Source organism: Anomaloglossus baeobatrachus, chromosome 1 (assembly GCF_048569485.1).
Source record: "Anomaloglossus baeobatrachus isolate aAnoBae1 chromosome 1, aAnoBae1.hap1, whole genome shotgun sequence".
Taxonomy (NCBI): Eukaryota; Metazoa; Chordata; class Amphibia; order Anura; family Aromobatidae; genus Anomaloglossus; species Anomaloglossus baeobatrachus.
Genome location: NC_134353.1, coordinates 504,257,732 through 504,282,679, shown reverse-complemented (window position 1 = coordinate 504,282,679; position 24,948 = coordinate 504,257,732). Strand labels below are relative to the sequence as shown.

The window sequence follows — 24,948 nt, the reverse complement described above, 5'->3', positions numbered from 1 at the left end:
ATGAAAATTCATTTTGGTGTCATTTTTGAAGGTTTTCTGGTGAGTCCGTAAAAATGGCGTAAAACTCGGACAAAATTGTTCACAGCTGTGACTTTTGAGTGATAAATGCTTCAAGGGGTCTTCCCCATGCTGTTGCCATGTCATTTGAGCACTCTTCTGAGACTTTTGTGACATTTTTAGGGTTTCTACATGCTGCCGGGGGTCATTTCAGAAAAATACTCGGGTCTCCCATAGGATAACATTGGGCTCGGTGCTCGGGCCGAGTACACGAGTATCTTGGGATGCTCGGCCCGAGCACTCGAGCATTTTGGTACTCGCTCATCACTAATAGTCTGCAATGCAACAAAGGAAAACAAGGTAACGTCTTAGTAACTAAAGGCCTATCTCACATTAATGTTAATAATTATGAGCATTTAAAGGACACTGAATAACAATTATGTGTGTCACGCACAGCCCAAGAGATCATGCAGATATCCCAGCGCTGCCGTCAGGAAAAGCACTCCGCTGCTTTCAATCATCAAGACACTTTTGCAATTGACTGACGAGTGATGGACGAGGCTGCTGTTGTTTCCACTACTAGGCCAGTTATTAGGGCAATCATAGTGAGCGCATGGTATATACATCTCCGATTCCAGCATATGGAATATATATATATATATATATATATATATATATATATATATATATATATATACCTCGGTACGGTCATTGTCAATCCCACAATAATAAAAGGAACTACTAGCTGCCACCACCAATGGTTTATACAGGTCATTTGGACACCCATTATAAGTAGTGTATGGTTTCATTGATGTGAATTATAGATTAAGATGAACTATTGCATTTTAAATATTTAATCTGAAAAGTGATGGTGGTATCATGTCAGTGGGGCACTGCGACCTAGAGCCTTGGGGGCTTTGCCTTGCTGCATGGGTGCTGTGAGGCACCAGGTCACCTGCACTGCTGGTGCTTTGTCGCTGCAGCAGTGGTTGGTGCACGGTGCCGCACTATAAGGTTTTGGATAGGGACCCACTCAAGAGGTTTGCCGTGAAGTAGCAGTGGGCTTAATACAATCTGATCAGAATGGTAACAAAAGAACCTCATGTTCTATTTAATTAATTTTTTGCCTAGCGGCTTTAGATCATTGTATTTTTGTGGGATGTGCGATCCATGTCTTTTTCTTCATAGCATGTTATACAACATTCTATCCCCCTCTTGTTTTGCTTGGATCTGCACGCCCCCCATTTGGCACAGGTGATTTTAATCAGCAGGAGACTGCAAGAGGGGTCAGCCTTTTTTTGCTCCCACTCCACATATGGGAGCCAGTGGGAGGTGAGTGCGCAGCTCCTCTCACTGAGTGCTGGTACTGTGTAGTGGCCGCTGTTGTGGTGGTATTGTGTCAGTGGGGCACTGCGACCTGGAGCCTTGGGGGCTTTGCCTTGCAGCATGGGTGCTGTGAGGCACCAGGTCACCTGCCCTGCTGGCGCTTTGTCGCTGCAGCAGTGGTTGGTGCACGGTGCCGCACTATAAGGTTTAGGATAGGGACCCACTCAAGAGGTTTGCCGTGAAGTGGCAGTGGGCTTAATACAATCTGATCAGAATGGTAACAAAAGAAACTCATGTTCTATTTAATTAATTTTTTGCCTAGCGGCTTTAGATCATTGTATTTTTGTGGGATGTGCGATCCATGTCTTTTTCTTCATAGCATGTTATGGTTTCATTGATGTGAATTATAGATTAAGATGAACTATTGCATTTTAAATATTTAATCTGAAAAGTAGGCAGTGTTTATAAAACTTTTTGGTTTAAATGAGTACTGTTATGTTTAACAAATGAAACATGCTGCATTAGAGCCTGAAAACCTCATACCATCTGTGAAACATGGTGGTAGTATCAGGTTTTGGGCCTGTTTTGACTGCGTCTGGGCCAGGACAGCTTGTCACATTATTAGAATACTGAATTCTGAAATATACTGGTAAATTTTAAAGGAAAATGTCAGGACATCTATCCATAAGATGACTCTCAAATGACATAGGTCATGGAGCAAGACAATGACTCAAAGCATGCAAGTTGTTATACAAAAGAATGGGTAAAGGCCCCATCACACTAAGCAACATCGCTAGCAACATCGCTGCTAACGAACAACTTTTGTGACGTTGCTAGCGATGTTGCTGTGTGTGACATCCAGCAACAACCTGGCCCCTGCTGTGAGGTCGTTGGTTGTTGCTGAATGTCCTGGGCCATTTTTTAGTTGTTGCTGTCCCGCTGTGAAGCACAGATCGCTGTGTGTGACAGCGAGACAGCAACAACTAAATGTGCAGGCAGCAGGAGCCGGCTTCTGCGGAGGCTGGTAACCACAGTAAACATCGGGTAACCAAAAAGCCATGTCCTTGGTTACCCGATATTTACCTTTGTTACCAGCCTCCGCCGCTCTCACTGTCAGTGCCGGCTCCTGCTCTGTGCACATTTAGCTGCAGCACACATCGGGTTAATTAACCCGATGTGTGCTGTAACTAGGAGAGCAGGGACCCAGCACTAAGCGGTGTGCGCTGCTCCCTGCTCTGTGCACATGTAGCTGCAGCACACATCAGGTAATTAACCCGATGTGTGCTGTAACTAGGAGAGCAGGGAGCCAGCGCTCAGTGTGCGCTGCTCCCTGCTCTCTGCACGTGTAGCTCCGTGCGCTGGTAACCAAGGTAAATATCGGGTTGGTTACCCGATATTTACCTTAGTTACCAAGCGCAGCATCTTCCACACGGCGCTGGGGGCTGGTCACTGGTTGCTGGTGAGCTCACCAGCAACTCGTGTAGCGACACTCCAGCGATCCCTGCCAGGTCAGGTTGCTGGTGGGATCGCTGGAGCGTCGCAGTGTGACATCTCACCAGCAACCTCCTAGCAACTTACCAGCGATCCCTATCGTTGTTGGGATTGCTGGTAAGTTGCTTAGTGTGACTGGACTTTAACGAAGAAGTCAAAGTCCTGATCTTTATCTGAAACAAATGTTGTGATAGGACCTGAAGCAAATGGTTTATAGGAGAAAACCCACCAAAAAAACAGGGCTAAAATTCTTCCAATCAGGAATAATCAATAATAACTGTAAACTTTAGATGCAGGCCTTGCTGCACCAATGGGATGACATCAGATACTGAAAGTTTAAAATTGCTAACTTGTTGGTATTTTTAGGACCTATGGAAAAATCTAATGTCATTTTAGGTCAAGTTTATTCAGAAATATGGACAATTCTGAACAATTCACAAACTTTCAAGCACAACTAGAATGTGGATGCTCAAAGAAGGGAGAATATGTAACACTGATATAAATTTTTCAGAAGTTTTATTTCAACCAAAGATAACAGCATCCCCTACACTTTTTCTTGAGCAAAATCTTACTAAGGCTAAGGCTGTAATAAGAAGTCATTCCAGTCCTGAAATATGGGGCCTTTCTATTACTAGTGTCTATGTCTTCCTACTAGAACAAATTGCCTGTAAATTCTAATCATCTTTTCTGTGCCTTAAAGCCCTTCTATTCTCCCACAATATAAGAACACTATTTTTATTTTTTTTGGAAAAAAAGGGCACATTGAAACTTATAGTCTACTTAAGTAAATCTTACGCTTACAGCTGTAGATCTTGCAATTGTTGATGGGAAACACAACCTGCTGCACATTTGGTGAATACCGATATCAGCCTTAAGTCAATCACACAATGAGGTTTACAGGTGACTTCCATTATTTTATTTGGAAAATTAAAAAATGTTATATTGTAGATAAATCCATATACTCCAGTCAAAACTAAAGAAACCGCCATAGTAAAAATTTAGAGAATGTACCCTGAAAAAAAGTCAAGTATGTTATAATCCTTGTTCAAAGGGCCATTTAATGCTATAGCTTATATACTTAGCTTTAGTGAAACAAATATTTTTGCCATTTTTGGCGTAGGATAAAACAATTAATATGTCGTATGACTTAAAGATTTACTCAGGATTTAGTTCCTTAACATTCCCAAGATTGACTCCAGCTGAAATTAATGAAAAGACATGATACAGCAAATAGTTTGAGATTTTATTTGAATGCGTGTTTGGAAGGTAAAACCAGCAGAATATTTCTGACACAATATTGTTTTTAGGTGTCCAGTCTATAAACTTGGCAGCTTTGCCCTTAATACGGATTAAGAACATTACATCTAAAGTTGGCCATACACACTAGATGGGTCCAGCAAATTCCAAGTGAAAAGGAGTAAATTTCAGCCTACCATAGCCATGTGATCCAACCACCTAGGGTGCACGGATTAAGAAAAGGGGTGGTCCACCCCTACAGAAGTCAGTCTAAATAAGAGTAAGTGGTAATCCAGCACCCGTAGTCCAGTCGTCTTCAGTTAAAATTAAGATATCCTTTATTCACGAAACATGTTAAAAACATACATGTTTAAAACCAGAAAATATACTTTTCTGACCAATACTATATTGTTCCTCCGTTAGTTGTTCCATGTATCGATCACTGCCCTTTGCTTACAGTGGCGGACAATGACCTCGCATTCTCATTACTGATTTCGAAATTTGCTTTCAGGTAATGGATGTATTTTTGCTCACATATATTTCTATAAAATTGGGCTACTAACAAATGACCGACATCCTAACTAATGGCAAGTAGTTTCAGCTGGAGGAACAGAAGTGAAAAGTGTTAATGAAAAAATAGAATGTACTGTGGCTTTGACTTGATGGATACAGCATTGTAAATGCGGTACCCACTTGGGATCGACTCTAAAATAGTGTCGGTGAAATTGCTCCGTGATGATGATAGAATAGTGGCGTGGTAACATTTATTATAATAAATTAACGTGTTCACACCATCTTCAGAAGTCAGAAGGATAAGTGAAGCTTTGAAACCAAAAGAACTTGATAACATTGCTGTTTGCATTAAAAAATGTCCTTGACAGACGTGTCCTAGATATACTCACTCGAGAGATGATGACACACTTTTATGTCATTTAGTCACTTTCTTAAATGATAAGAGAAATGTGCTAATGAGGCTTCTTCAATTCACTCCAGAATATAAACTAGGCGGAAGGGATACACAATGATCTTCAGTTTTTTTGTTATGTTATGATAACCCACAAAGTATTGGAGTAGGGCTCTCATCTCCAGCTCATCACAAGCTACAGTGTCCTCAAGGGTTATAAAGAAAGTCAGGTATGTGATGCTGAGGCTATGGATTGTCAACAATGGTCAAGACCATCAGGATCGGAGGAGATATTGAGGAGGTGGGTAATATTTATCTTATTTTATATATTTACATTTATACACAATAAGACAATACAGTCTTTTTGCTGAAATTCCATCCCTCCAAATCGAATGTGGACTAAGAATTTGGACAGCTGAATGCCCACCACCCTACTTTTTCTGCTTACCAGCATTCAGCTTGCAAGGGATGGTGATTGCCAAGTCGGAACCATCAACATCGTTGCACCTGTGATAAGAAATGTGCACTTTATGATCCTGGAAACAGAGGCAACTTTGCCTCTGACACATTCGAGAAGATCAGGGATTGTCCTTGCCAGATTTCGTAATCTGGCCAGCTTCAGAGTCTGATTACAAGCCCTATAGAAAAGTATTTGGCTCCTTGCCTAAGCTACTGACCGCCACTGTTAAACTGCTTTGGTGGCTGGTAACCTAGGCAATGATGAGTACACAATAGAATTTAAAGAGGTTTTCCAGACTAAAATTAAAAGTCTGCAGTCACTATGTGAATTAAGAGTGTGGAGTCATGACAATGTGTAATGTGTGCACTGTTACAATTCCCCTGTATGACCTATGCAAGTAGGCAGTGATATGACCACATGCATGTGATTTGCATACTTTCAGTCACAGTTTCTTATAATTTTCTTCTATTAAAAGATGCCAGATAAGGTTAGTGACCATTTACATGCATACACCACTCACTCACTCACTCACAGGGGACATACAGGCAATGCACAACAATGTGTACATCGCACACTGCCATGATTCAGCAGTCTGCGGTCACATAGAGTGACCACAGACTTTTCCATACAGCCCAAAACTCCAGATTAAAATCCGCTATTGAGAACTAAGATTTTTAATAACAAGAAAATGAAAAATTGCTTGTTATTACTAAATTAATTTATCACAAAATGACAACATACTGATGGCCCCAGCAGCCACAGTTCAGTAGATGTTTGGTTATTTAAATCAATATGTAACCATGTAATACATAGCTAGCCAATTCAATTAATAGTCTACATGAGGTGAGATCACATAGAAATGCAATCAGCGGCTATAAGTGATCAATGTGGTCCAAATTGTTTATTTATTTGGTATTTTGGTGACCACCAGATTCTTGTAACCTCTTAGGAAGAAACAATAATGGAAGCCTTTAAAGGAACCTGTCATGTCGTTGTTTTTTTCATATTAAACTGCAACCAGAGTGGTTTAAATAATGCAATGTGCATCACCAACATGGTTTAAAAAAATCCCTGTATTTACCTTAAAAAAGACTTTATATGCTTAGGAGAATGCAGTAAATACCTTAGGTTTCAATCATGGGGCGGCACTTTTGCTGGGATCAATCACTGTCACTCAAGTTCAGGCAAAATTATTTTTTGAACTTTGTCACACCCCCAGCATTGTAATTGATTACGCCACAGGTCCTTCACCAGCACTTCTCTGCTGAGCTCCGCCCATTACAGAGTCACATGATGGTGACATCGAACAGATCCTGCATAGACCATGTGTCCAATGCTGAGCTCTGGAGCTCAACATTGGAGAAGTGGTGGTGAAGGACCTGTGCTAATGTCACGATCATGTGATCATAATGAGCACAGCTCAGCAGAGGTGATAGTGAAAGACCTATGGTAATCAGCAGAAGAGAAAATGTTGTGCAGGACCTGTGCTGATGTCACAATCATATGAACATAATGGGCAGCGCTCAGCAGAGAAGTGCTGCGGAAGGACCTGTAGTGTACTCAACTACAATGCGTGGGTTGTGACAAAAAGTTAAAAAAAGAATCATGACAGAACTTGAGCGACAGTGACACATCAATGCAAAAAAGTGCCTTCCCTATGATTGAAACCTAACATATTTACTGCTTTCACCTAAGCATATAAAGTATTTTATAAGATACATACAGTACAGACCAAAAGTTTGGACACACCTTCTCATTCTCTGAAAATTGTAGATTCACATTGAAGGCATCAAAACTATGAATTAACACATGTGGAATGAAATACTTAAAAAGTGTGAAACATGAAAATATGTCTTATATTCTAGGTTCTTCAAAGTAGCCACCTTTTGCTTTGATTACTCTCTTGATGAGCTTCAAGAGGTAGTCACCGGAAATGGTTTTCACTTTACAGGTGTGCCCTGTCAGGTTTAATAAGTGGGATTTCTTGCCTTATAAATGGGGTTGGGACCATCAGTTGTGTTGTGCAGAAGTCTGGTGGATACACAGCTGATAGTCTTACTGAATAGACTGTTAGAATTTGTATTAGGCCACCTTCACACGTCAGTGATTCTGGTACGTTTGTGCTTTTTTTTTTATACATACCAGAATCACTGACATACGTAGACCCATTATAATCAATGGGTCTGCTCACACATCAGTGATTTTTTACTGAACGTGTCTCCGTGCAGCGTACACCCGTGGCCGTGATTCTGCACGGAGACAAGTCAGTTTTTTTCTGGCATCACTGATGACCCACGGACCACACTATGGTGTGATCCGTGTGTGATCAGTGAAACACTTACCAGAAAATCATGGACATATTAAATATTTTCAACTGACATTGCCTGCGATTCACTCTGCAGCCTCTGCTCTTGGCAGCTCCTGCCTGGCTCATGAATATTCATGAGAGCAGGAATAGCCGACCAGGAAGTAGGTGCTGAGAGCGGTGGGCGGACGCTGCAGAGCTAAGGACTTCAGCACCATGGACAGCAGGAACGAAGGCAGGTGAGTAATGTCCATATGCAATCACGGATCACAGATCACGGATTACACATGGACAACCCACGTGTGCCTGCTCGGCTGCTCTGTGCACGGCTGCTTCGTCCCGCTCGGCTGCTCTGTGCACGCCTGCTCCGTCCTGCTCGGTTGCTCTGTGCACGGCTGCTCCGTCCTGCTCGGCTGCTCCATCCTGCTTGGCTGCTCTGTGCACGGCTGCTCCGTTCTGCTCAGCGCTCGGCTGCTCCATCACTAGCCCTGCACAGAGCAGAGCGGCGTTGCCGGCCCTGCAGAGAGCAGAGCGACACCGGCCCCGCACAGAGCAGAGCGGCGTCGCCGGCCCCGCACAGAGCAGAGCGACAGCGGCTTCGCAAAGAGCAGAGCGACGTCGCCAGGCAAGCACAGAGCAGAGTAACACCGGCCCCGCACAGAGCAGAGCAACACCGGCCCCGCACAAAGCAGAGCGGCGTCGCCGGCCCCGCACAGAGCAGAGTGACACCGGCCCCGCACAGAGTAGAGCGGTGTCTCCGGCCCCGCACAGAGCAGTATCCGCGTCTCCGGCCCTGCACAGAGCAGAGCGACACCGGCCCCCACACAGAGCAGCACCCGCAGTGAGTATCTGGGCCTTCCTCTATACTAATTGGAGTACTCCAGTACCGCTCCTGCCTCCTGTGACCCCCGCTCCTCTGCAGGCCTCCCTCCCTGGTAAGACACCACCAGATTATAAACAAACCCCATATTTTTTTTTTACCTTTTTTTTTCCTCCAAATTTGGGGTGCTTCTTATAATCCGGTGCATCTTATAAAACGAAAAATACGGTATTTCATTCCACAAGTGTTAATTCATAGTTTTGATGCCTTCAATGTGAATCTACAATTTTCAGAGTCATGAAAATAAAGAAAACTCTTTGAATGAGAAGGTGTGTCCAAACGTTTGGTCTGTACTGTACATTAAATTATTATTTTTTTTAAAACCATATTAGTGATGCACAGTGCATCATTTAAAGCACATTGGAGGCAGTATAAAAAAAACGAGATGACAGGCTCCCTTTAAAGATGAAGGCGTCTCTACCAAAAACACAAACAACTATAACTAGTACAAGACTCATTTAGACAAAATAGTAACATTCCAGTGTCTTCGCCTGAAATTCCTTTAATATCTAAATTTTAGCATATTTACTCTCATGTATGTAAATATTTTGCTTTTATTATCAAGACAAGGCAGAAGTACAAGTATTTTTCTAAAATCTGAAGTCTGATGATTAATGGAGTGCTGGAATTTGGCGGAGGGTAGATGAAGTCCATTCTACTAGTGAAGGAAATGGCCTCTATGAGTGTTTTGCTTAGCAAAGTGTAAGCGAGCCAGAAAGGAAGAGATTCTTTCTGTATCTAAAGCAAAACACCAAACAAATTCTGCTGTCTACAGACGCACAGCACTACCTGCGGAGAACACTTGTATCCAGGCACGTAATACATCAAAGTGTTCCAACAGTGGCCTACTCCTTCCAGTCTATCACAATGCTATTTTTGGTCGAATTCCTTATTTGGTTTAGTACACAGACCTTAGTAAGTGTTCAGTAATGTGACTTGTTAGAGAAAATGATCTCTATGGAGACATTTTTTTTACTTTTTAGCTTTGCCCATATAAGTGTAATCAGTGTCATATGTCAGTATAACAATATGGGTGCAGTCACACAGCAGAACCGTTTCTGCAAATGTTTCATTCCTCTGAATACATGAAAAAGATTTTTAGACCAAATTTGCAGCATGGGAAAATACCATGATATTTTAATCAATCTATGGCCCTCTAAGTTTATTTTCTAATGTATATATAATAACAATTAAATTAGTTTGGTTGCAACATTGTGCTACGATAATTTTCTGAGTGTCCCCCTTTACCCAATAATTGTATATATTGAAAGAGACTTTGTTACCAAGTTCTTGTTACCTTATTGGAGAGCATAATAAAGTAGGGCCTCTGAATCCAACTATTTAACACTTACTGGGTACTTGCTGTGGTTTTCATAAACCATTTTTTAGCAGCATGAGATTATAACAGAAGGCTCAAGTCTGAGGAGGTATAATCCTCGTCATTTGAGAGCTTATGCTATCCTTGCCACTGATTGGCAGCGTTTTGCCAATGTACAGTGTAGACAGAAAGCTCTCAACCAATGATTTGTGTGGGGTTATGGTTCGGTTCCATTTGCGTATGACTCGCACGAGTGTCGAATCGGTATCACCCGACACAGCCTGATGCTCTCCGAACACAAGTGTCTCAGCTGCATAGAAATACATGCAGCTGACTCGTTCCTGTCAGGAGAGTGTGTGGCCGTTACGGGTGATACCGATGCGAGACTCTTACAAGTCATACGCAAGTGGAACTCCAGCCTAAAGCCTGCTTTACACGCTGCAATATATCTGACGATGTGTCGGCGGGGTCACGTCGTAAGTGACGTACAACCGGCATTGTAAGTTACATCGCAGTGTGTGACAGGTGCGTGCGAATGCGATTGAACGTTAAAACGTTAATCACATACACATCGTACCTTTCTCTAGAATTGCACGTCAGGTTGTTCATCGTACCCGGGGTAGCACACATCGCAGTGTGTGACACCCCAGGAACGATGAACAGATCGTACCTACGTCCTGCGGCTCCTGGCCCACAATGTGGAAGGAAGGAGGTGGGTGGGATGTTTACGTCCCGCTCAGCTCCACCCATCCGCTTCTATTGGCCGGCTACCACGTGACGTCGATGTGACGCCGAACGTCCCTCCCACTCCAGGAAGTGGACGTTCGCCGCCCACATTGAGGTCGTATGGACGGGTAAGTACGTGTGACGGGGGGGTTACTCGTATGTGCGGCACATTCAACAAAATGAACGTGCCACACATACGATGGGGGTGTTGCAACGTGTAAAGCAGGCTTTAGACAGATATAAGCATTGAGAGGAGTAGAAAAGCTGCAAATGATAAAAGATTAATTTTATAAAAATTAAAGCAATGAGCCCCAGTAAGTGAAAAATTATGCTCCTCTCACATGGCGCAGCAAATACCTGTTGACAGATTCCCTTTTAGGCTATGTGCGCACTTACCGGATTTTGCCGCGGATTTTCCGCGGATTTGCTGCATGTTTCGCTGCAGAAAATGTTCATAACATCTCTGCAGTGAATCACCAGCAAATCCTATGGAGAAAAAAAATCCTGTGCGCACTGGGCGGAATTTGACAGCTGCATGTTTTGCTGCGGGAATCCCGCAGCAAAAACAAGTGCATGTCACTTCTTTTCCGCACATCGCTGCGGGATTTCACTGCATTGACTCCAATGTTAATCATGAAATCCCGCAGGGAATAACGCAGGCAGCAAATTCTGTGCGGTTCACTGCGTTTTCCTGCGTTATTCCCTGCGGTATTTCGCGGTTTACCTCTGGTAATGTGCATCGCCTGTCTGCGGTTTTGCAGGGAAGTGATGTCATTACAGGAAGAGGAAGCCGTGCAGAGAGTAAACACACACAGATCACAGACACAGAACACATCACAGACATAGAACACATAGACACAGACACATAGAACACACATAGAAAAAAAACGGAAATATAGAAAACAAAGAACGTGGGCTCCGCTGCATATTTACCTTCCAGCCGAGGTAAGCACACAGCGGCGGGCCGGTATTCTCAGGCTGGGGAGGGAGAGGGGCAGGGATAATGTCCCCCGCCTCACTCCCCCTCCGGCAGCCGAGAATATCAGCCACAGCTGCCCCGGCACTGTCGCATGCATTATGCGGCAATACCGGCGTGTCCTCGGCTCTTCTTGCCACCGTGTAGCAGTGGCAGCAAGGTAATACAAGGGGTTAATGGTGGTGGGGGACCACCGCCATTAACTCCAGGCTTGATCATGGCAGCGTCTATGTGACAGCTGACATGATCAACCCGTAAGTAAAGTGAATAAAACACACACACAGAAAAATCCTTTATTTTAAATAAAACAAACAAGCCTCGTTCACCATTTTATTAACCCCCCCGGAAACAAAGCTCCGACGTAATCCACCGCTCCGGCGTAATCCACAGGGTCCTGCACTGCTGACATCCAGCCGCGATGTGTCACAGACACAGCGCTGAATGAATGCAGCAGACAGCAGAGGTAATTACCGGTCATTACCCACGGCCGGTAATGTGAACTCACTGCCGACCGTGGGAAATGCAGCGATCTGTCATCTATCTATCTATCTATCTATCTATCCCTCTATCTATTCTTCTGTCTATCTACTATCTCAGAATTAAATGACTTTTTTTTTTTTTTTCAATGTGCTTTATTGCATTGAATGCAATAAAGCACATCCCAACCCGAACGCGGCAAAACCGCGGCAATACCGCGAATAATACCGCGGTAAAACCGCAGCAAACCGCGGCAAACCGCATGCGGTTTTCGGGTGCGGTTTCCCGCGTTTTTTTACCGCGGGTGCGGTAATCTTTGAGAGCATGCGGAATTTTCACAAGAAAATTCCATTTCCCAGTGCGCACAAGGCCTAATTGCAGCTTCATATTAATTAAGTACACTCTTTATCATTGAAATTGCAACATCATGAAGGAAAGGTTGTGGAAATATGAAAATCATGGGATCAATATACGTATTAATAATATGCAAATGATGAACAATTGGAAATAAAATTTTCAAATTTAATTAAATTGAGTTCGAGCACCTTGTGTAGAAAAACACATAAAACTGGCAATTTTTGTGTGCTAAGAATCTCAATTTTTATATGTTTTTCATAGCAGTAATTCTTGCCTAATATTCCCATATTCATTGTTCCACCACATATCTTACCATTTCAGAGTGCAACTGCCTCTGTTTTGTTACTAGGTTTCATGTTCAGTTTGCACCTGTTCACATTAGAAAGTTAGGAAATGCCATCAGTCTTTTTCTTAGATTACAGGGTCATTCCTTCTGATTGAACACTCCTGCTGTTCAGCTTTATGTGGTTTTAATTGTTCATTTGCAGGTTCCTGTCTGTCCATAAATTGGAGGTTTTTTTTAACCGAAACAAAGACATTACAGTAGGCAGGAACCCAAAAATAAGGCTCTTTCTACCCCTACCCTACCCCGCAAAACGTGTTTCAGACACATGCACTGACAGGGCCATTGACTATAATGGAGCCGGCTTTGTTAGCGTGTGCTCTGCCTTGCACCATTTTTGCACATAGACGTTTTCTGCAGACGGACACCCGAATGTAGTAGACTACATTTGGGTGTCCGTCTGGAGAAAACGTATATGTGCAAAAATGGTGCAAGACAGAGCACACGCTAACAAAGCCGGCTCCATTATAGTCAATGGTCCTGTCGGCGCATGCGTCTGAAACACGTTTTGCGGGGTGGGGGAGGGGCAGTTCGGACGCATGTCCCGACGGGACCATTGAACATACGTAAAACCGTAGTGGGAAAGTAGCCTAAGAGGTCGCGTTGGTTATTGGGCTTACATAAAACTGGCCATTTTGTATGCTAAGAATCTCAGTATTTATGTTTTTCATAGTAGTACTGCATATCTATATTCCTATATTTATTGTTACACATATCTTAGCACTACAGAGTGCAACTGTCTCTTTTTGTTATGTGTAGAAAAATACACACTCATAAACCTTGGCATCTTATTAATGAGGTTATTTATGGTTTGCTAAGGGGTAATATATAATAACCAGACTCCTCTAGTCTTCATTCTATGTACACTGACAACTCGATGTTATGTTGATTTGGTAATGGAACCAGTGATATTATCATCTCTACAAGTATCTCAATGGCTGAAACTACCAGGACGTGCTGGGAGCAGCCTGCATGACCTAAACGTGCTACCATGGTCTACAACCTCTTCAGACTTGTCTCCTATTGAGCACACCTGGGACAGCATGCAAAGGTAGCTGACAGCAGCAGATTTTGATGATTTGCATGTCCAAGTAAATTCAACATAATAGAAAATTCTTTAGACAACCATTAATAACCTCATTGTTCCCATGCTAAGGCGTAAAGTGCATGTATTTCTGAATATGGCGTACATACTCGTTAATGAATGAATCAAGATATTTTGAAAATGTTTCCATTTTTTATAATTTACATATCATTAGCATGTTTATCCTTCCTTTAATTTTCATAAATCCATGGCTTTTCCTTGATATTGTAGTTTTAGTTTTGAGTGCAGATAAAAGTCCGCTTAAAGTTGATTTAGAATGGGCTTTCAATATCTATTTCCATTACAGATTTATCACTTGTGATTTTAAACTTCCTTTGTGTTTTTCAGACGTGTTTACACTACTTGATCGGATATGGCAGAACACCAATTTATACAGGATACAAATGATGACAATGAACAAGATTTCAACCATAGAAACAGAAATAATGTCCACTGTTTGGTGCCATTTGGTAAGTTTTTCTGGCTCATGACACATTGTAATGGATAATAAATATCAGAAAAAGAAGCTACAGTATCCAATAAAATCAGTTACCCTAAGGCCTTATTCAGACATCAGTTTTTGTTGGCTGTGCTATCAGTTTTTTCCCCTGGCAGCACATGGACACGTTATATACTATGGGATAATTAAACTTTTCTTTTTTGAAGACTGAGGCTCCACATAAAACGAAAAATGGCATGTCTTACTCTGGTCCATTTTGAGGACAAGTGTTGACCATTTAAGTGAACCAGCCAGTAGAGATGAGCGAAGCTGCAGATGTTTGGGTCCGGCGGGTCGGACCGAACTAAATAAAAAAACAAAGCTTTAGGACAGGACTTGAACCCAAGCATCTGACCAGACGCCGAACCCCATATAAGTCTATAGAGATCTGAACATTGTGCTGTGAAATGGTGGAAGAAAGGTGGACTGCAAAGCAGGACAGTTATACTAACCGAGTTTCCCATGCAGCTGTCACATTGTTTCTAGGTCCACTCATTACGAGAGATGGGCAGACCTGGACTGTAAAAGTCCCGATCCATGCGTGTTGAAAAAGAACCTGAGCACCAACCACAGGCCCGGAGATCTAAGGAAACTCTGGGTAATGGTCCGTATCTGGCCACACATGTATTAAAAAAAAAAATTAGAAAAAATAAATAAAATAAAGAAGAAAGCAAGAGCTTCATATTTATCTATCTTCACAAGGCTGTAGACTGCTTCCAATTCATTGCAGTCAGACCGCACACCCACCCTCTGTGACAGCGTGTCTGACAGCTTTCAATCACAAACACGCTGTCTGTGTCTATATTGGTGTAAAATAAATAAATAAAAACATTAAAAAATTGGCTTAGAGTCCCCCCATATTATGCTACAAAGCCATGATAAAGCATATGGCTACAGGCTGCAGCCCCCAACCATGCTCATTTTTTTGGTTGTGTATCAAAATAAGAGGAACCACATGTGGATTTTTTTTAAATATATAAATAATTTTAAAAAACGGTGTGCGGTTCCCCCCAATTTTGATACCCACAAATGATAAAGCCGACAGCTGGGAGCTGTTATTCTCAGGCTGGGGCACATTGTGGTTATTGGGCCCCCCAAGCCTAAAAATAGCAGCCTGCAGCCACCCAGGATTGTCACATCCATTAGATGCGATAATCCCAGAACTTTACCAGGCTCATCCCGATTGCCCAGGTGTGGTGGCAATCGAGGTATTAAGGGGTTAATGACAGCTCATAGCTGCCACTAAGCCCTATATTAGTAATATTAGGAGTCTATGAGACCTCCCCATTACTAATCTGTAATTGAAATAAATACAAACACCCAAAAAATCCTTTAATTGAAATAAAGTCCAAAAAAACCCTCTTCTACCCCTTTATAAGCCTTCCAATGATCGCAGTAATGCGGGGCTCACATTTATCCTGTGCTCTACACTGAGCAATTACATTGGGGTTTACATGTAAATCTCTAAATAACTTGATTCAAACAAAATTCCCAACTAAAAATTCACTGTAATTAGGCAGATGGAGTCACTTTGAAATTCCTTCTGGCCTGTGGCCAGGGTTGTCTATCTTTTTAAGCGTCCTTTTAGGTGTACACAAAAGTGCAGTTAAAAAGATTTTATGCACCTTTGAAAAGAAGGACATTGATGAATTGAGGTCAAATGGAGTCCGGAGTAACTCTGCTGCCTCATTAGTGAATGAATTCACGGTGTTTCACCTGAATCACATATTTGGCACATAGGTTTTCTGTAAATGGGGTCTGCAAGCTATTCTAGGAAAATCTGTGCTTCAAAAGATAAAATCACACTCCTTCCCTCCCGAGCCCTGCCGCGTGGCCAAACAGTTATTGTATAGTCAAATATGGGGTATTGCGACGTTGAGGAGAAATTGTGTAACACATTATGGGGCCTGCTTTATCTATTCTCCTGGTGAAAATTGGAAATCTAGGGTTAAAACAACATTTTAGTGGTAAAAATGTAATTATTTTTTCTACACTGCCCAATAGTACAACATTTTGTGACACACCTGTGGTGTCACAATCTTCACTGCAACCCTTGAGGAATTCATCGAGGGGTGCAGTCTTAAAATGGGGTAGGTTGTGTTGGATAAATGCTGTTCTGTATTTGAGGGCCTTCGCCAATGTGACAGAGCACCTGCAAACCATTTCAGCAAATTCTGAAGTCTAATATGGCCCGCCTTCCCTTCTCAGCGTTGCACTCTGCCTCAAAAGTAGTTTTTGACCTCATAAGGGGTATTGGTGAACTCAAGAGAAATTGTATAACAAATTGTATGGTCCATTTTCTCATATTACCCTTTTTGAAAATTACAACTTTGGGGCCAAGTTAACATTTTAGTGGAAAAATGGTAATTTTTTTATTTTCATAGCCATCACCTGAATGTTAAGATTGCTCACTACACCTCTAGATAAAGTAGTTGAGAGGTGTAGTTTCCAGAATGGGTTAACCTGTGGGCGGTTTCTGTTGTTTTGGCATGTCAGGCGATCTTCAAATGTGACATGGCGTCCGTAATCTATTCTAGCTAAAATGGCGCTCTTAACCTCAAATAGCTCTCCTTCCCTTCTGAGCCCTGTCGGGCACGCAATTAATAGTTTTTCACTATCCATGGGGTATTTGTGTACTCAGAAGAAATTGCACAGCAAATTGTATGGTCCATTTTCTCCTGTGATACATTTGAGGTTAAAGCAATGTTTTTGTGGTCAAATGTATTACCGTATTTCATTTTCACAACTAAATATTATAAAATTCTGTGGCACACCTGTGAGTTCAAGGTACTCACCACATCTCTAGATAAATTCCTTGAGAGGTCTAGTTTCCAAAATTGGGTGATTTTTGCGGGTTTGGGCACATCAGGGGCTCTGCAAACGTGACATAGCGTTCGCTATCTGTTCCAGCCAATTTTGCGCTCCAAAATACAAATAGCATTTGTTCCCTTCTGGGCTCTGCCGTGCACCCAAACAGTAGTTTTCCACCTCATATGGGATATCTTTTTACTTAGGAGAAATTACGCAACAAACAAATTGTATGGTGTATTTTCTCCTGTTAGTGACGATCTCTGCTGTTATGGGCAGATGCTGGCTATGTAGTAGAGTTGATATCTGCCCTTTATGAAGCAAGAATTCCTGAGATCGCTCAATACCAGCACACCCTGGCCGTGACATACATGTATGGTTTATTGTGCGCAAAGGGGTTAAATATTGATCAACCTTTGCAAAATACTCGATTACCTTATTTTGCTTATTTGTATTTATTCTGAATGTTCTGTTTCAAGTTTCTTGTTCAAGCACTTAGATGATCTGATTTGCACTGTTGTGTACCAAAAATCTATACTCTAATGTGAGTTTCTTTGCTCCCCTCTCCCACTTTCAGACAGGAAGAGTGTTTGTAATTAGTTCTGAGCATGGGAAGGGAAGTAGAGAAGCTCACACTGGGGAAGAATTTTTGGTACAGCTGGTGTTCAAATCAGTTACTTTAATTGCATGATCAAGGCAGTTAGGCCGGTTTCACACATCCGGCTTTTCGCTTGTTTGCCGGATCCGGCGCTCTCCCGTACAGACAATACAGTACAGTGACAGCGCTGTAACTTCCGGGTCACATGCGCCGGTCACATGACAGCATGTGACTGGCGCTTGTTGCGCTGTCACTGTACTGTAGTCACTGTATGGGAGAGCGCCGGATCCGGCAAACAAGCGAAAAGCCGGATGTGTGAAACCGGCCTTAGGCCCTGTGCCCACGGGAGAAAATACCTGTGGATTTTGCTGCGGAAAACCTGCGGATTTTCTAAATTTTCCAGATAAATCCGAAGATTTGCGCAAGTACAGACACTCCCCATGTTATCCAATGGGATTTGGGGAGTGCTGTTGCTATGATGTTTTGCACCTGCAGAAAATGCTGCGGATTTCCCACAGCTGCAAAGAACTACATGTCAATTATTCCTGCGGATTCTCCTGCAGATTTCCAGCCTTTCTACTATGGAGATACAGGAGGAGAAATCCGCAGGAATAACCCTCGAATTCCGCACATTCTCCGCAAAAATTCCGCATGAAATCCACAGCAATGGATAGCTGCGGATTCTGGGGAGCTGCTGCATGAACTTGTGGAAATACCTGCAGAAAATTCCGCAGGTGCATTTTCTCGTGGGCACAGGGCCTTAAGGCTATGTGCCCATGGGACTCTGTACCTGCAGATTTTGCCGCAGAAAATCTATGGATTTATCTGGATTTTCTAGATAAATCCACAGGTTTTAGCAAGTACAGACACTCCCCATGTTATCCTATGGGATTTGGGGAGTGCTGTGTCCATGCTGCGGTATGTGCGACTGTGGAACATGCTGTGGATGTTCCGCAGCCGCACGTAACTGCATGTGAATTATTTATGCGGAATTATCTGCGGAGTTCCCATCCCTCCACTATGGAGATAGGGCGGGACTTTTGCAAGTAAGCCGCATGAATGTTCACAGGTTTACCGCAGCTATTTTGCTGGAATCCCGCAGCAATGGATAGCTGTGGATTCCGGGGAGCAGCTGCGGTAAACCTGTGGATGTACCTGCGGATATATCCGCAGGTACAAAGTCCCGTGAGCACATTTCCTAATAAAGCAGCACATTCAGCATGACGTTTGGGAGAAAAAAAAGCAAAATAAGTAAATGGAGTATTTTACAAAGATTCATACAAAGACTGATCAATTATTAAAGTGAAACTGTCCTTTCAGATAAACAGAAGAATGTGTGCTTCCTTTAGCTCGTCCTCCATAGAATAATAGGAGTAGCAACTGTCATCTCCAATTCAGTATTGGGAAAATCTGTATTCACTGAAGTAAGATTTCACAGGTTTAGTATATAATATCAGAGTGAATGCTCAATCTCTCATAAGATATGTATTTTCATATCAACTACTGATTTATGACATAAAAGTGAAAAAAAACAGTTACTTTAGTTACTCTTCAAGTATAATGTCCTGAGATCAATAAATTAATATAGTAAAGCAACACAGAAAATGCTTAGTAAGGATTAGATTGGGATCAAACTACATCCAAACGGCTAAATAAGAAACTGAAGACAATTTGCCTACCTTGAGAAGAGACCAAAACATCCACACAGATATCATGGCTCTTTACTTTCTCACAATACCTTGTTTTCAATAAAGACAATATATAATACCAAGTGTGAATTCATGGAGCTCAGACATTACTGAGCAACCTGCTGGACCGGTTATAGAACAGTGCTCAGTGGGATAGCATGATATGTAGCTGTAAAGATCCAGTTAAGTTTAACAAGGAAGCAGTTTCACTTGGTTTCATTAAGGTTAGACCTCAAGGACGTATTTTAGCAACTAGACACACCTAAAATACCAAATAACCTTTGTCTACTTAGTCATTCACAGTGACATGCAAAACAAAGCTATGGTCCGTAAAAACATTTTATTTCGGCAACATAATGATGGATATGTGACTTTATAATAGGGATCCTTCGCATTGCGCAAGTCCCCCTTTTATTTAAAATAATCTCATGCAGATCAGTGTCCGTCCCATAGATGTTAACAGCTCATTTACATACAGTATATGAAAAACATGGATTTCTCTGAAATAAGACATCGGATCACCAATATCAAGGTATCATTTTACTAAGCTTCCTATGACGAACATGTCCATATAGACAACTTAGGAGGCTTGATCCTACTGACCTATTCCCTTTAACATTAGAATTTTTGCAATGCCTGGAAGTAACCAATACCAGAATAAATTTGGTAAAGTCACCTGTTTTGACGGTTTCTGTAACTTCCATATACTTTTATGGAGAAAGTTGGGAAGACCTGCTTTTGCCATCTTCTCTATCTGTTAGCAATGCTTTGGATTGTATCAAAGAACTTTATTTTTTTAAAGTAAGCAGAGTCCCAGAGCTGAATCCCCCACTTATTAGACATTAGCGTAATAGCTTGTGAGTATGTCATGATAATTTTTGAAGGAATACCTCAAGTTTATATACATAAGAGCTCTTTTTAGCCACCATTCAATAATTAAATATAATCTAAGATTTTGTAGTAGACTGTGTAATTTTATCTAATCATTAAAGGGAACCTGTCACCAGTTTTTCCCTTTTGCGCTGCGGCCACCACCATTAAGCCCTTTTATATACAGTATTCCAGAATGCTGTATATAAGAGCCCAGGCCACTCTATATAATGTAAAAAAAACACTTTATAAAATACTCACCTAGGAGTCGGTCCAGACCGATGGATGTCGCTGATCTTGGTCCAGCGTCTCCTCCATCTGTAGTGCGCATGTGCGGGCAGTCTGTGACCTTTCCTTGCGCCTGCGCATTGCAGTACTTAGCTCTACCTTAACAGAGTAGATCAAAGTCCACCTGCGCAGGAGCGCAATGGAGGTCTCTCTGTGAATGACGCAGGACACATCATGCACATGGGGCTGGGCAGGAAAACAGCAATCACAAAAAGAGAGAAGGCACCGGACAGAGAGTAGCGACACCCATCGGATCGGACCGCCCCCCCTGGTTGAGTATTATAAAGGTGTTTTTTATATTCTACAGAGCGGCTTGGGTTCTTATATACAGCATTCCTGAATGTTGTACGTACTGTAAGGTGGTGGCCCCACCTCATAAGGGAAAGCCCTGGTGACAGGTTCCCTTTAAGTTCATGATTCTAAAGACAATCAGTATTGCTTGATATAAATTGCCCTATTCCCTTTGGACACTTATTTATTTATTTTTCTTCTTATAATTTTTTTTCCTCATATGCACACCAATCAATGAAATAAAATTTAAAAGGAATTTTTATGTCTCTGGGAGGGTGTCTCTATCTTTATGTCTAGCCTTTCTTGATTATATATACAGTACAGACCAAACGTTTGGACACATCTTCTCATTCAAAGAGTTTTCTTCATTTTCATGACTCTGAAAATTGTAAATTTACATCGAAGGCATCAAAACTACGAATTAATACATGTGGAATGAAATACTTAACAACAGTTGTTTCACACTTTTTTGTTAAGTATTTCATTCCACATGTGTTAAATCATAGTTTTGATGCCTTCAATGTGAATCTACAATTTTCAGAGTCATGAAAATAAAGAAAACTCTTTGAATGTGAAGCGGTGTCCAAACTTTTGGTCTGTACTGTATATACAGTCATATGAAAAAGTTTGGGCACCCCTATTAATGTTAACCTTTTGTCTTTATAACAATTTGGGTTTTTGCAACAGTTATTTCAGTTTCATATATCTAATAACTGATGGACTGAGTAATATTTCTGGATTGCAATGAGGTTTATTGTACTAACAGAAAATGTGCAATCCACATTTAAACAAAATTTGACAGGTGCAAAAGTATGGGCACCCTTATCAATTTCTTGATTTGAACACTCCTCACTACTTTTTACTGACTTACTAAAGCACTAAATTGGTTTTGTAATCTCATTGAGCTTTAAACTTCATAGGCAGGTGTATCCAATCATGAGAAAAGGTATTTAAGGTGGCCACTTGCAAGTTGTTCTCCTATTTGAATCTCCTATGAAGAGTGCCATCATAGGCTCCTCAAAACAACTCTCGAATGATCTGAAAACAAAGATTATTCAACATAGTTGTTCAGGGGGAGGATACAAAAAGTTGTCTCAGAGATTTAAACTGTCAGTTTCCACTGTGAGGAACATAGTAAGGAAAAGGAAGAACAGAGGTACAGTTCTTGTTAAGCCCAGAAGTGGCAGGCCAAGAAAAATATCAGAAAGGCAGAGAAGAAGAATGGTGAGAACAGTCAAGTACAATCCACAGACCACCTCCAAAGACCTGCAGCTTCATCTTGCTGCAGATGGTGTCAATGTGCATCGGTCAACAATAGAGCGCACGTTGCACAAGGAAAAGCTGTATGGGAGAGTGATGCGAAAGAAGCCGTTTCTGCAAGCACGCCACAAACAGAGTCGCCTGAGGTATGCAAAAGCACATTTGGACAAGCCAGTTACATTTTGAAAGAAGGTCCTGTGGACTGATGAAACAAAGATTGAGTTGTTTGGTCATACAAAAAGGCGTTATGCATGGAAGCAAAAAAACACAGCATTCCAAGAAAAGCACTTGCTACCCACAGTAAAATTTGGTGGCGGTTCCATCATGCTTTGGAGCTGTGTGGCCAATGCCATCACCGGGAATCTTGTTAAAGTTGAGGGTCACATGGATTCAACTCAGTATCAGCAGATTCTTGACAATAATGTGCAAGAATCAGTGACGAAGTTGAAGTTACGCAGGGGATGGATATTTCAGCAAGACAATGATCCAAAACACCGCTCCAAATCTACTCAGGCATTCATGCAGAGGAACAATTACAATGTTCTGCAATGGCCATCCCAGTCCCCAGACCTGAATATCATTGAAAATCTGTGGGATGATTTGAAGCGTGCTGTCCATGCTTGGCGACCATCAAACTTAACTGAACTGGAATTGTTTTGTAAACAGGAATGGTCAAATATACCTTCATCCAGGATCCAGGAACTCATTAAAAGTTCAGGAAGCGACTAGAGGCTGTGATTTTTGCAAAAGGAGGATCTACAAAATATTAGTGTCACTTTTATGTTGATGTGCCCATACTTTTGCACCGGTCAAATTTTGTTTAAATGCGGATTGCACATTTTCTGTTAGTACAATAAACCTCATTTCAATCCAGAAATATTACTGAGTCCATCAATTATTAGATATATGAAACTGTAATAGCTGTTGCAAAAACCCATATTGTTATAAAGAAAAAAGGTTAACATTAATAGGGGTGCCCAAACTTTTTCATATGACTGCAGTGGCGTAACTATCGTGGTCGCAGCGGTCGCGATCGCGACCGGGCCCGGGAGGTCAGGGGCCCGGCGGCCGCCAGGCAGATCAGCAGCCAGCTCCTGTCAGTGTCAGAGGAGCTGCGCTGATCTGTCACAGACCTCGCGGCCGCTATTTGACCCGCTGCCGCCGCCGACACCGGGCCCCCCTGCCTGATGTCAGCGGCGGCACCGGGGCCCCCTGCCTGGTGTCAGCGGCTGCAGCGTCTCCCCCGTCACCGCGCACAGTAATGATGAAGCATAGCGCGGCCGGTGCCGCGCTATGCATCACCATTCTCCCCCTGTGCGATGACGTCACTCCCGAGCGACTGCTGTGCTGAGTGCACAGAGTGCAGGACAGGAGGACGCCGACCGCAGCACCGGGAGAACGAGCAGCGGGGAAGACAGCAGCGGTGGAAGGAAGAGAGAAGGTGAGTACTTGTTTGTTTTTTTTTTAATATAAGTGAGTAAACGGTGGCCAGAGGCTTGGGAAGGCAGTTCTGGGGAAGCTGCATTATTGTATATGGAAGCCTGGAGAGGCTGCTTTATACATGGAGGTCTGAGGAGGCTGCATTATATGTGGAAGTCTGGGGTAGCTGCATTATTATACATGGAGGCCTGGAGAGGCTGCTTTATACATGGAGGTCTGAGGAGGCAGCATTATATATGGAGGCCTGGAGAGGCTGCTTTATACATGGAGGCCTGTAGAGGCTGCTTTATACATGGAGGTCTGGGGAGGCTGCATTATATATGGAGGTCTGGGGTGGCTGCATTATTAGACATGGAGGCCTGGAGAGGCTGCTTTATACATGGAGGTCTGGGGAAGCTGCATTATTATACATGGAGGCCTGGAGATACTGCATTATACATGGAGGCCTAGAGATACTGCATTATACATGGAGGCCTGAGGAGGCTGGGTGCATTGTTATACATGGAGGCCTGAAGAGGCTGGCTGCTATATTATACATGGAGGCCTGAGGAAGCTGGGTGTATTGTTATACATGGAGGTGGTCTGGAGAAACTAGGTGCTATATTATACATGGAGGCCTGAGGAGGCTGGGTGCATTGTTATACATGGAGGCCTGGAGAAGCTGGCTGCTACATTATACATGGAGGCCTGAGGAGGCTGGCTGCATTATTATACATGGAGTCCTGGAGAGGCTGGCTGCATTATTATATATGGAGGTCTGGGGGGGCTGCATAATACAAAATGAAGGAGATACATAGAATATAGGGGTGCCTTATGCATGGAGGAGTATGGGGCTGCATAATGCAATATGAAGTTTTATGGGGTTGCGTTATAATACATATAGGACTATGGGGGCTACATTATAATATATGGAGGACTATGGAGGCTACCTTATACATGGACTATGGGGGTGCATTATAAAACATTGGGGACTATGTGGTGCAGTATAATATATGGAGAACTATGGGGTGAATTATAATATATGGAGAACGATGAGAAATTCAAGATAATAATTGAAGGGCTACTTTATACATGGAGGATTATGGGGGTGCATTATAATATATGGAGGACTATGTGGTGCAGTATTATATATTGAGTACTATGGGGTGAATTATAATGCATGGAGAACTATGGGAAATGCATTATAATACATGGAGGACTATGGAAGTGTATTCTAATATATGAAGGGTTATGTGGGACCCTTTATACTATTTGTAAGGCTATATGGGTGCCATTATTGTATTTGGAGAACTATATACAGGGGGAACAAAGATACAAGCAGGGGAT

At 42.4% G+C, this 24,948-nt stretch overlaps 1 protein-coding gene and 1 long non-coding RNA gene across 3 annotated transcripts in view; one reads left to right on the top strand and one right to left on the bottom strand.

Moving 5' to 3' along the window:
- The window catches only part of LOC142243715 (PALM2-AKAP2 fusion protein-like), a 207,085-nt gene that overhangs the window by 157,673 nt on the left and 24,464 nt on the right, over positions 1-24,948 (bottom strand). The gene's annotated exons all lie outside the window — the stretch shown is intronic.
- Positions 5,074-24,948, top strand: part of LOC142243732 (uncharacterized) — a 306,491-nt gene continuing 286,616 nt past the window's right edge. For both annotated transcript variants that reach the window (XR_012724400.1, XR_012724399.1), the window contains exons 1-2: positions 5,074-5,255; positions 14,229-14,350. This is a non-coding gene — a long non-coding RNA (uncharacterized LOC142243732). The remainder of the gene's footprint in view (positions 5,256-14,228; positions 14,351-24,948) is intronic.